Here is a 12,101-nt window from a genome sequence, read left to right on the forward strand (position 1 = left end):
CAGCTATTACCACTAATTTAATGTCATCTGTTACGATGTAAGTGACAAGGAACAGCTGACATAATGTGAGTGTTACATGAAAGAAATTTCTGAGAAGCAGATAGTTTTCCAGCATCATAAAACTTAAGTTTCTACAGTAACCTTATTTAAGATAAGCTCAGCTGTTTGAGAATATGAAAGTGCAATTTTCAGTTCATGTGGAAAAGACATGAACATGATGGCCTTTTTTTTGCCCATTAAGTCACATTTTCTAGTATAATAGCGGGTCTTTTTAGTTTGACACGTAACAGTGGCTGCACATTGCATGAATGAGCTTGTTTTTTTTTAAATGTTGTCTTCATATATACCTCACACCTCTGTGAGCTTTCTCAATATCATCTGCTTACGTTTGGTGATATGGAAAGATAAAAAGAAACAGTTGATGAGAGTTCATATGATCTTTTTTCCAGTGGCTATTGATATTTGATCATGCCTTCTTTATGAACACTTCTTAGAATTGGCTTATTAGCATTTTTTTGGGGAATACATACACAATTTAGAGGACTGCAGTTTAACTTATTAGATACCTTCAGCATTTCCAAGTGTTCAGCAAACATTTACAGAGAGAAAAGTGTTTAAAGATTTTTTTATAAACAAATACATTAGCTTCTCCTGCATCTCAAGTATGGATATGAAGAAGCGTATATGTTTTATAAATTACAAGGAGAGCAGAGGAAATAAAAAAAAAAATCTAAGCATCTGGATTATGCTTTATGATCGTATGTTTCATAAATTATTATAAAATGCTCTTGTACGTGTAACTGAGGGTATTTGTTGGATATTACAAGAATGTGTGAGGGGGTTGACACACATTGTATGCCCCATGCTGCAGCTAATTTAGCATATCCAGCAAGATACTACTTAAATGCTGGGGAGTGCTAGGTCATTGATTAACAGTAAGAATGAATGCTGTCTCTGCCTGAGAGAAATTGAGCTGCGTGCCGAAGGTTTAAAACATAAAATACAATAAAATAGTTGAATACATCAATTCAAAATTAGACTAAATGATATACTTATTCTCCAAAATAAAACTGTGCACATCCACTAATTAATGGCAATGTAGTCTGCTTTGCATGAAATCACTTCTAAAGCCGCGTACACATGATCAAACAATCCGGTGGAAAAGTCCGGCGGACGCAAGTCCGGCGGACAATCCGCCCGTGTTTGGGCTCTGGCAGACTTTTTTTACCCAAAAGTCCGACGGACTAAGATTGTAGTTTTGCACATCAATCTGTTCGCCGGACTCGCATTTCGACAGACAATACGGCCGTGTGTGTGCTAGTCCGCCGTACTTTTGAAATGTGAGAAAAGTCAGCTCATTTTGAGCAAAGAAGGCATTACTGGTCCCGTCACCTGGTATGGACTTAAAGGGGAATCCCTACGCTGAAAAAACGGCGTGGGGGTCCCCACCCAGGTCCATATAAGACCCTTATCCGAGCACGCTACCTGGCCGGCCAGGAAAGGGGATGGGTATGAGCAAGTGGTCCCCCCCTCCTGAGCCGTACCAGGCCGCGTGCCCTCAACATGGGGGGGTGCCTTGGGGAAGGGGGGGCCGCGCAGAGGATGCTGGGACTGTGACATCATAATGAGCGGGGACATCATCCGGCGATGTCCCTATATAAGTCGCCGCACGCTGCGTCCCTGTCATTGTGGCCAGAGACAGCGACGAGGCAACAGCTCGAGAAGAGCAGAAGGCCAGAAGACAGCGGCGACAGAAGACAGCGGCGACAGAAGACCGGGCCACCGATTGTAAAAGAGCTAGAAGAAGGCGCGGTGGCCCGGCAAGAAGAACCGAAGAGGGGGACAAGACCCCTGAAGTCGGAAGAAGAGAGCGGCGGCGAAGAAGAAAGCCGGGCTCCTCCGCTAGTAAAAGAGCTAGCAGAAGATAGCGGAGGAGTCCGGCGAGAAGACCCCCGAAGACGGAAGAAGACCCCCGGAGCTGTGCAATAAACTATTTTAACCCTTGTGTGTTGTGTTTTTTTACATTTTTTTCACAGGTGAATGGGTAGGGGTACATTGTACACCATACTCATTCACATAGGGTGGGGGGCCGGGATCCAGGGGCCCCCTTATTAAAGGGGGCTCATGGATTCCGATAAGCCCCCCATCCGCAGACCCTCGACAACCAACGGCCAGGGTTGTCGGGAAGAGGACCTTGTCCTCATCAACATGGGGACAAGGTGTTTTGGGGTGGGGGGTCCCCCCTTCCCCAAGGCACCCCCCCATGTTGAGGGCACGCGGCCTGGTATGGCTCAGGAGGGGGGGTGCTTGCTCGTCCCCATCCCCTTTCCTGGCCGGCCAGGTAGCGTGCTCGGATAAGGGTCTTATATGGACCTGGGGGGTACCCCACGCCATTTTTTCGGCGTAGGGATTCCCCTTTAAGTCCATACCAGGTGACGGGACCAGTGACGCCTTCTTCCTACCTGGAGCCGCGCTCAAAATGAACGGACTTTCCTCCGTGTGTGTGGGCGAGTCCGTTCATTTCAAAAGTACGGCGGATAGTCCGGCGATACGGCGGATAGTCCGCCGGACCTAGTCCACTGAAAAAGTGCCGTGTGTGGGCAGATAGCTCATTTGGACTAAGTCCGCCAGATAGTCTGATGCGTGTGTACGCGGCATTACTGTGTTTTTCTGTCTCCTGTAACATAAGCCCCCAAACCTCTTCTTTTCCATCTCAACACCCTTTTTTTTGGAACAAGCAGTGCACTTTAGTTCTAGTCATATACACTGCTCTATGCACACTACAGTCCCATAGTTTCATAGTCCATTGTCCCTAGTCCATTTCATATATATATATATATTTTAAATCAGAGTTTAGTGTCATTTTAATATGCATGGAATATCCACAGCTTATTTTGTGAGCAGGGAGAGCTCATACAAATGCTAATGATTGTAGCCATTTCCATTCAAATTATGCAGAATTTGTCTCACCTGGCACAAATACAAAAGAAAACACAAAAAAAAAAATTACGAAATGATGAGCGACGCTGATGACCATTCAACTTCCCCATGCAGTTTTCCTATACAGGGTTCCATAGACACTTGACGAAAAGGACCAATCCCCCTTACATAGAATTTTGGCGTTCCCCATGTAGAACCTTCCAGAATTCCTACCCCTCCTTTTTTTTTTTTTTTAAGTATGGTACCCTGCATTGGGGCTCCTCCTCCATTCCAGCTGGTTCAACGGGGAGGAAAAGTGTTGTTACTTCCCTTGATATTTCCATGGAGGCACACAGCGCAAACTTAGCGATTGCTTCATCACAAACTCGGGATCTGTAGAAAACCCCCTTTCCCTGTGGGCCGCACACAAGTGTGTTCTCTGTTGGATCTTTATTAAGCACGGACATGCATCCAAACATGCAGAAAGAAAACAGTAGCTGACCTGGATAAACTGTACACTCTGGAATGAGTGCATAAATTTAATCAAGACCCTGCAATGGAAATGGAACTTACTAAAGTATGGGAACTGATTAGGGAACACTCCCTTTTTACGAGGCCAAACATGTTCTTCTAAGGGTCCGTCGCTCATACCATGAATATGGCAACAAGAGCAGCAGCATGTTGGCTAGAGCATTGAAAGCCCAAAATAGTAAATCATTTGTCTCTGCATTGACTACCTCTTCTGGCTCTAAAATACATTCCACCCCAGAGTTAGCTGAAGCATTCCGCAAGTTTTATTCAGCTTTATACAACTTGAGATCTGCCTCACAACACACCCGTATACTTTCTGAAATGACCACTTACCTACAGGAAGCTCAACTTCCTAGGCTTATGCAGGAGAAAAAGGAATCCTAATCCCAACCACTCTCAGCCAAAAAATTTGCGATGGCCATTGCAGCTACCCAGCTTGGGAAAGCCCCAAAACCAGGCGGCTTTACGCTTTCATACCATAGAACCTTCCAATCGATACTTAAGCCACACTTCTTAGAAGCCTTTAACGCTATCACAGATAGCCATAGTACCCCCTCTAAGTTACTCAGTGCTAACATCTCTGTCATTACGAAACCAGGCCCCCTACAATGTGCCAGCTATCGTCCCATTTCACTTTTGAATTGCAATGTTGCAAAGTTATTTACCAAAATCATCGCAAACAGATTAAATATCATCTTGCAGAGTATTGTACCCCTCGTTCAGGTAGGGTTCATCCAATCCAGAGAAGCTAAGGACAACACCATTAGAACCCTAGATATCATTGCATCATCTGAAAAACTCAACTCTCCTCTGCTTCTATCTACAGATGCCGAAAATAGTTCATTGGACCTTTCTTTTTGAAATCCTCAAATGTTTTGGTATGCCCGCCCCAATCTTGTCCTGGATAGCTGCAATTTATGCAAACCCGACGGCCACCATTAGAGTCAACGGCTTCAATTCCGACTCCCTCGTGATCTGTAATGGCACCAGACAGGGATGTCCGCTATCCTCACTTCTCTTTATATTAACACTCGAACCATTTCTTCAACACATACATAATAATCAAGATGTGAAAGGAGTACAAACCACGGCATACAACCACAAAGTGGCGGCATATGCAGACAACCTTCTTTTTTATATCACAGAACCCCTTACCTCTCTGCCCTCCTTAATATGGGAACTGAAAAACGATGGTGCCCTATCCAACTTCAAGGTAAACCTCCAAAAATCTGAGACTCTTAATGTCTCCCTCCCAGACCCTACTCTGAAAAGCATATGGCCTAACTTCCCCTTTAGATAGGCGACTCACAGTATCCAGTACCTAGGGACAAAAATACCAGAAAATCTAAACTCCATATTTAAATTCAATTTTCAGCCACTATTGGCCTCATTGTCCACAGATTTGGCAAGATGGAATAGTCTAGCCCTATCGTGATGAATGTGATGCCCAGACTTTTATATCTATTACAATCCCTGCCTATTAAGATCCCCCAAATGTACTTTCAATCGGTTAGCTCCACCTTTACTAACTCTGGTGGGGAAAACCCCCCCAACTCGCCAGAGCACTTATGCTCCTGCCTAAACTTAAGGGAGGAATGGGATTCTCAGTTCCGGCTCTTTACTATACAGCTGTCCACATGACCAGGGTAGTAGACTAGTGTAGGCATAGTGCCACCAAGCTATGGGTCTGTTTGGAACAAGATGCTGCACAGGTACCAGTACAGGGCCTGCCTTGGGCAGGCAAAAAGTCACACTACCCACCTCTCCCACCACCCTTTAATTGGACCCACTCTGATTGAATACAAAAGGTTCTTTAAACTTTCTTCACTCAACAGTTTCCCATCCCCAGTGACACCGATAATAGGACATCCCAAGTTCAGTCCTGGATTGTCAGACCAAGCATTTACCATACACTTGCCACAGAAGGTCTTACGTGCGTCCTAAGTCCTCTGCGCAAACATTTGGATTCGATGCAGAACCCTGTTTGCGGGCTTGGGATCACAGTTCCTAAGCCACTGGCGAGCTCACCAATTAACACATTTCCTGAACTCACTACCCAAGCCACAGCTCTTTTAGAGGCTTCTCAACCCATTTGAGGAGCTCTGTCTGGGGGATGGTCCGATAAGAAAATCCTTTTCCCTTTCCTACGAAGCTCTACTAGATCTTCATGCGTAATCAGAACCTCCCTTTCTTTCCAAATGGGAAAAAGACCTTCAGGTCACTTTTGAAAAACAACAAAAAGATAGGATTCTCTTTTTCAGTCATAAATCATCGATATGTAGTAAGTACCAGGAAACCACTTAGAAAATCATGACACGGTGGTATAGAACCCCATCTGTACTATTGGCAAACTATTCCCAAAATTGTGCGATCGATGCTGGAGATGCGATTCCCGGAGGGGCACACTTTTACATATCTTCTGAGAATGCCCGGGCATCCAGCCATTCTGGCTGCAAGTCCTCCAATTGATCCACAAATTTATGGATATCACAGTGACTGGAAACCCTGCAGCAGTTCTTCTTAATCTGACCCTTCTTTCCCGGAAAAAATACAATAAATCATTACTTAAACATTTACTTAATGCAGCTAGAGCATACATTCCTGCCATGTGGAAACAACAATCTCCTCCTACCCTCACCCAATTGTTCACCAGAGTGAATGATCTAGAAAGCATGGAGCATCTGACCTATGCTCTTCGGGACAAATTGGAAAAACACAAAACCAGATGGTTCTACAGGGATCCGTTTGGTTTTTATGATGAATACTCTCAATACTTATGAAACCAATTTTTTGCCTATCGTGACCTGAATGGTGTGTGGCTGGCGAGGCACTGTCCGCATCCTTTCTCCTACCTCCTCCCAATTCATCCTTTTCTTTCCTTTTTTTTTTTTTTTATTCTTTTGCCATTATAATTTTTTCTTAAGCTCAAAAATTGATGCACTTTGTCACGGCCGAACACGGTTTTAAAATATAGTCCATCATTACTAGTTACTACTTTCTCAAAGGTTTTGAAATCTTTATTGATTGCACAAAACTGCTTTTTTCAATCCTATAAACAGATAATGTTGGATTGTGGTATTTACGCTGACTGTTATTACCCTAACTGTGATATAGCATGGCTGTTTATCTGCCTGTAATTGTCATCTTTTGTGCATCTGTCAATAAAAAGATAATTGAAAAAAAAATACCCCCATTATATATTTTCTGAATGTAGAAGCCCTGTAGAATAATAAAATGATAATAATTACAATTTTTATGTTGCATCCAATCAATATTATTTTTAATAAACACTATAATGAATTTTATTGCATACAAATTCAGTTTTATGTGTGTATTTACATGCAGTATGTGTATTTTACAAATCATAGTTCTAGTGCTTTCTTGTTTTAAATTGATCACACAAAACGCAGATGCTGATCTGTGTTTGCGTGGTCAGTTTCCATTCTTTGGTTGGCCATTCGGAGTTGTAGAACACTGTTGACACACACCTGACTGCATTCCGTAGGCTGGTCAGCCACCACACCCCCAATCAATTATGTCTTGCCACTTAAACACACCTGCTGCCTAATCTTAGATTGCCTCTTGTACTTGCCTCCCACCCAATCTCAGCCTGCATCTTGCACATGCCTCTTGTGAAATTACATCCTGCATCTTGCCTTATGCTAAACAGACTATACAGACACTGCGTTCTGTAATTCCAAATTCCCCAGCATGTGTGTGATGTATTATGAGACCCACCCCCCATGAAACATGTTTTTAACCTTGTAAAAAAGATAATTTCTGGAACTAAGCAAAAGTAGTTATGGTGCTTGCAATGTTATAATTCTATTGGAAACTGTCTATAACATTGTATGCTCACAGCTACACAGCTATAGTAATCCCCATTTTTTTTTTGTACAGAATAAAAGATTAAGAATTAGTGTGGAGAAAATAAATGCCAAATGCGTTAAGCCTCAAAACTGTATGCATCCACAAAATTAGGGTACCCAAAATTATCAATGGGTGGTGGTTTAAATGTTTTTACAGTTCATCCGTTTGGCGTTAACCATAAATAAGAGACCCAGAATTATTGCTCGCATTCTGTTCAAAGAAATTCATAACACGTGTGGTGCAATCACTGTTTGTTTTTCCATGCGCGGCCTATGCACATGTTTGCATTTGTGGGTGTGTGCAGAGTGACAGGGTGCTTTTGACATTTTTTGCTATATTTACCAAATTTCTATCATTTAAATTTTATTGCTATTGCAAGGGGACCATGAGTATCATAAAAGTGATCTGACGGCTCTACGGCTCACATTAACCACTTTCAGACTGGACCAATTTGCTGGTCAAAGACCAGACCACTTTTTGCGATTCGGCACTGCGTCGCTTTAACTGACAATTGCGTGGTCGTGCGACGTGGCTCCCAAACAAAATTAACGTCCTTTTTTTCCCACAAATAGAGCTTTCTTTTGGTGGTATTTGATCACCCCTGCGGTTTTTATTTTTTGCGCTATAAACAAAAATAGAGCGATAATTTTGAAAAAAATGCATTATTTTTTACTTTTTGTAATAATAAATATCCCCCAAAAATATATAAAAAAACATTTTTTTCCCTCAGTTTAGGCCGATACGTATTCTTCTACATATTTTTGGTAAAAAAAATCGCAATAAGCGATTATTGATTGGTTTGCGCAAAAGTTATAGCGTTTACAAAATAGGGATAGTTTTATAGCATTTTTATTAATAATTTTTTATTTTATTTTTTTTTACTAGTAATGGCGGCGATCTGCGATTTTTATTGTGACTGCGACATTGTGGGGGACCCATCGGACATTTTTGACACATTTTTGGGACCATTGTCATTTATACAGTAATCACTGCTATATAAATGCAGTGATTCCTGTGTAAATGACACTGGCAGTGAAAGGGTTAACCAGTGGGTGGCAGTGTAGGGGTTAAGTGTTCCTAGGGGTGTGTTACTAACTGTGGGGGGGTTGGGCTGTCATTTAGTGTACACTGATCTCTGCTCCAATCACATGGAGCAGAGATCAGCGTCACTAGTTGCTAGGCAGAATGGGAAAATGTTGTTTATACAGCATTTCCTCCATTCGGCCTCTCCGTGAGACGATCGCGGGGATGCCCGCGGCGATCGAGTCCGCGGGTCCCGCGACCGGACTCACGGGGGTCCCGACCAGCGCGGGAGCGCGCCGCCGGCGGCGCGCTCCCGATGGCACGGCGGCAACGAATATTGGACGTACATGTACGCCAATATGCCTGCCCGTGCCATTCTGTCGACGTACATCGTCGTGCGCTGGTCGGGAAGTGGTTAAAGTCAGGAGCCAAAAACTGATACAAGCTGATGGCTGCTATTGCAACAGTGAGCTTGTTTTAAACCTTTTACACTCTGGACATACTACATACATCCAGAGAGCTGGAGCAGGTTGGATGAAAATGGCCAGACTTGTTCCAGGTGACAGGAATCCACAGCTGCTCAACCACGCTTTACAATAGGGTTTATAAAGAGTATCTTGGAGAACAAGACATGCCAATCATTTTAAAGATGGGCTATAGGAGCAGAATACCATGCCAGGTTCCACTATTGTCAACTTAGCAAAGGAAAATGTGACAATGTTGAGCACAGGATCACTAAAACAGAGCATTTGAATAACAGTCTGCTGAATTTCAGTTTTTGCTGCAACAAGCATAATAGCAGTGTGACAATGTTGCATATATATCATAAATCCTTCAGAACAAGGTGAAAAGGAAGGTTTGCAATATGATTGGCAAGGCAAAAAAATGTGCAAAAAATGTGTGTGGAGTCAGCTTGGAGCAAGATCCCTGAGAAGAATTTCCAGCTCCTTGGAGAATCCATCCTACAATGCATTCAGTCTGTTCTGATAATCAATAAGGGAGTTGTACCATGTACTAGATATGTGTACCCAATTCAAAGACCACTGGGTGTGTGTTTACCTTTCTACTTTTTTCCTATCTTTTCTTCTCAGTAGTTTTATACTAGTTACTATTTCTACACAGAACACATATTGAATAATACATACAGCTGATGTATTAGAGTAGTTTGCCAGTTTTCAGTTATACAGTATATTCGGTTTCTAGTTTTTTTCAAGCACAGAATATATCAAGCACTTGTGCAGTCATTTTTTATATCTCTGCTGAAATACTGTAAAAATCTATTTTTGTGTTTTTTTTTCTCCTTTAAGGGTGTTTATCAAAGTAATACACTCTAACCACCAATTGTTGTGTAATTTACTATCTGAATTTTTACAGACTTGACTGGTCAGGGGCTTTCAGAACTCTGCAATAGTTAGGTCCACGGGAAGTAAAGATCATATTGTCTGAAAGCACAACTGTACCTATGTCATTTATATATGCCTTTATTGCAAAATGGCAAAATGTGCATTAATGTATGATTGCAAAAGGGTGGCACATCTGCACTAGATTTGGAAGTCTCCAGTTTTAGTATATCGACCCCTGTAATCTATGGCTTTATTTGTTCCAGCTGTCTCCCTCTGAGCATATCCAGACACTAACAGCTCTGCTAAAAGGGGCAGTTTATTGCGCTAAATGAATGTAGCCCCTCCCAGTCCCTGCATCTTCTGTTTTATGGTGTTACTTCCTGTCTTTTTTTTCTATTCCCTTTCACTGACAAGTGGCAAAGAAGCTGGGAAGAATAAGGCAACCTGGTGGACAGTAGTAGTTGTTGTTATGAAAACAATATATAAGGTAGAATAATAAATACATTAAGATATTTAAAGGCTTGGAAGTGGCAACAACTCTATTCTTATGTACATGCCTGATGTTTCCAAAAAAATGTATCCTGTTCCCTTAAAGCATGTTATGCATCACAGTGCTTGTGCTGGGTATTTTGACCCCCTGTAAAACCTGAAATACCTGGCTGATCCTGACAGTGTCTACCCAATGTACACTGACCAGGATATATCAGGGCTGCTGAACCCTGACACCGTTGTCAGAGTACATGCCTCCATCACAACGCTGCTATCTGCAGCTCTCCTGTGTCTCTTCTGTCCTCCTCCTTCCCCTCCCCTCCCTGCCTGTCAGCTCTCACTAGCATCGCTTTGCTCCTCTCCCTGCTGCTTCAAAACTAACTGATCATTATATCATCCCCTCTGTCACATAAAAAGCTGTGTCCTACAGTAACAAGGGAGTCCAAGCTGACTCCTAAGTGAGAGTATATCCAGTGAAAGATTTGATAAATCTTAACTTTTGAGTCACCAAACCCAACATGAAATCTTCTCAAAAATATCCTAATCAAAAAAACTTCCCAAACATTAACTCCAAACTTTAAAGTAAACCTTATATATAATCCGTGATACTTGCTATCTCTTGTAGTGGAGCAACCCCCCCCCCCTTTTTTTATATCCTTTCTCCCCCACCCCCTTCACTGAAATAGAGGTGTAATGACTTGCTGCTGAACTGAGGGATACTACGAACCTGAACAGTCGGGCAGGCTAGAACAGTTGGGTTCCTTAACTGGGGATACATCAGAGTAAACTCAACTTTTTATAACATATTATATGTTAGGATGGAAAGTGGCTTCCCCCACACTCTTTATTTTTGTATTCTTCTTTCTATTTTTTTTTTTTTTATAAAATACTTTGAGATGTTTATATAAAATTGTTGATATTATGGAAATGTAATTTATGGATATATGCTTTGACTTCTTTTTAATTGTTATGCTGAATCTCAATAAGAGAAAAAATGAATAATTAAAAAGCTGTGTCCTAATGCCTGTGCTTTAAAAAAAAAAAAAAGCTGTGTCCTAATGCCTGTGCTTTATAACAGACACTGTTAATACAGGCAGAAATCGAGGTTTTTATGTGACAGGGGGGAAGATATAATGATCAGTTAGTGGCTTAACCACTTTAAGCATTAAGAATAAAACACTCCAATTAAAGTGGATTTTGCAGTAAACGGCAAGGACAGCTTAATACACCACCACTCTGACATTTAACAACTGTGCAGTTGAAGACTAAAGCCTGTAAGAAAAATCTTACCTTTCCCCAGATTTCTGTACTGCAGGGGGGAATGTCACACTGCTTCCAGCAAGGTCCTGGAGAAAGCTTACTACCCAAAATCTTGTTAGAAGTCCCTGCAGTGCAGTGCAGTGCAGGACTGTGTTCTAATGAAATGTGACATATTTAGCATTCCCCAGAACATCATACTCACCTAGGTGTTGTGGGTGCAAATGTGTTTAATCATTTATTATAAAAAAAATGTTTTACCATAAAGCTGCATTTTGTGATGGAGGAAGTGCCCTAATGCATTAAATGGTCCTTTCATTTGTATTGCAAAAGCTGCTTTAAACATATAAAAACGAAACCCTATTGGGGTTACTTACTAAAGCTAGAGAGTGCGAAAAATGTAGTGCACCTGTGTATAGAAACCAGTCAGCTTCCAGGTTTTATTGCCAAAGCCTAAGGTCCCTTTCACACAGCAAGCCCGCTTGTATCCGCCTGTCCTTTTTTCAGGCAGATCCGAGTGGGCCATTCATTGACCCCTATGGGGAGACGGATGTCAGCGGAGATGTTTTCGCTGACACCCGTCTGCCATCCGATCTGCTAAAATCAGACGTATGGTGCCATCATGTCTGGGTGGATCAGATCGGATCAGATCGGTCCGTTTTCATCCGT

At 42.2% G+C, this 12,101-nt stretch overlaps 1 protein-coding gene across 1 annotated transcript in view; it reads left to right on the forward strand.

The window, feature by feature from the left end:
• Window positions 1-12,101, forward strand: part of FRAS1 (Fraser extracellular matrix complex subunit 1) — a 708,831-nt gene that overhangs the window by 340,748 nt on the left and 355,982 nt on the right. The gene's annotated exons all lie outside the window — the stretch shown is intronic.

This window comes from Lithobates pipiens, unplaced genomic scaffold, assembly GCF_037356315.1.
Source record: "Lithobates pipiens isolate NorthernLeopardFrog02 unplaced genomic scaffold, aLitPip1_a1.2 Scaffold_13, whole genome shotgun sequence".
Classification (NCBI taxonomy): domain Eukaryota; kingdom Metazoa; phylum Chordata; class Amphibia; order Anura; family Ranidae; genus Lithobates; species Lithobates pipiens.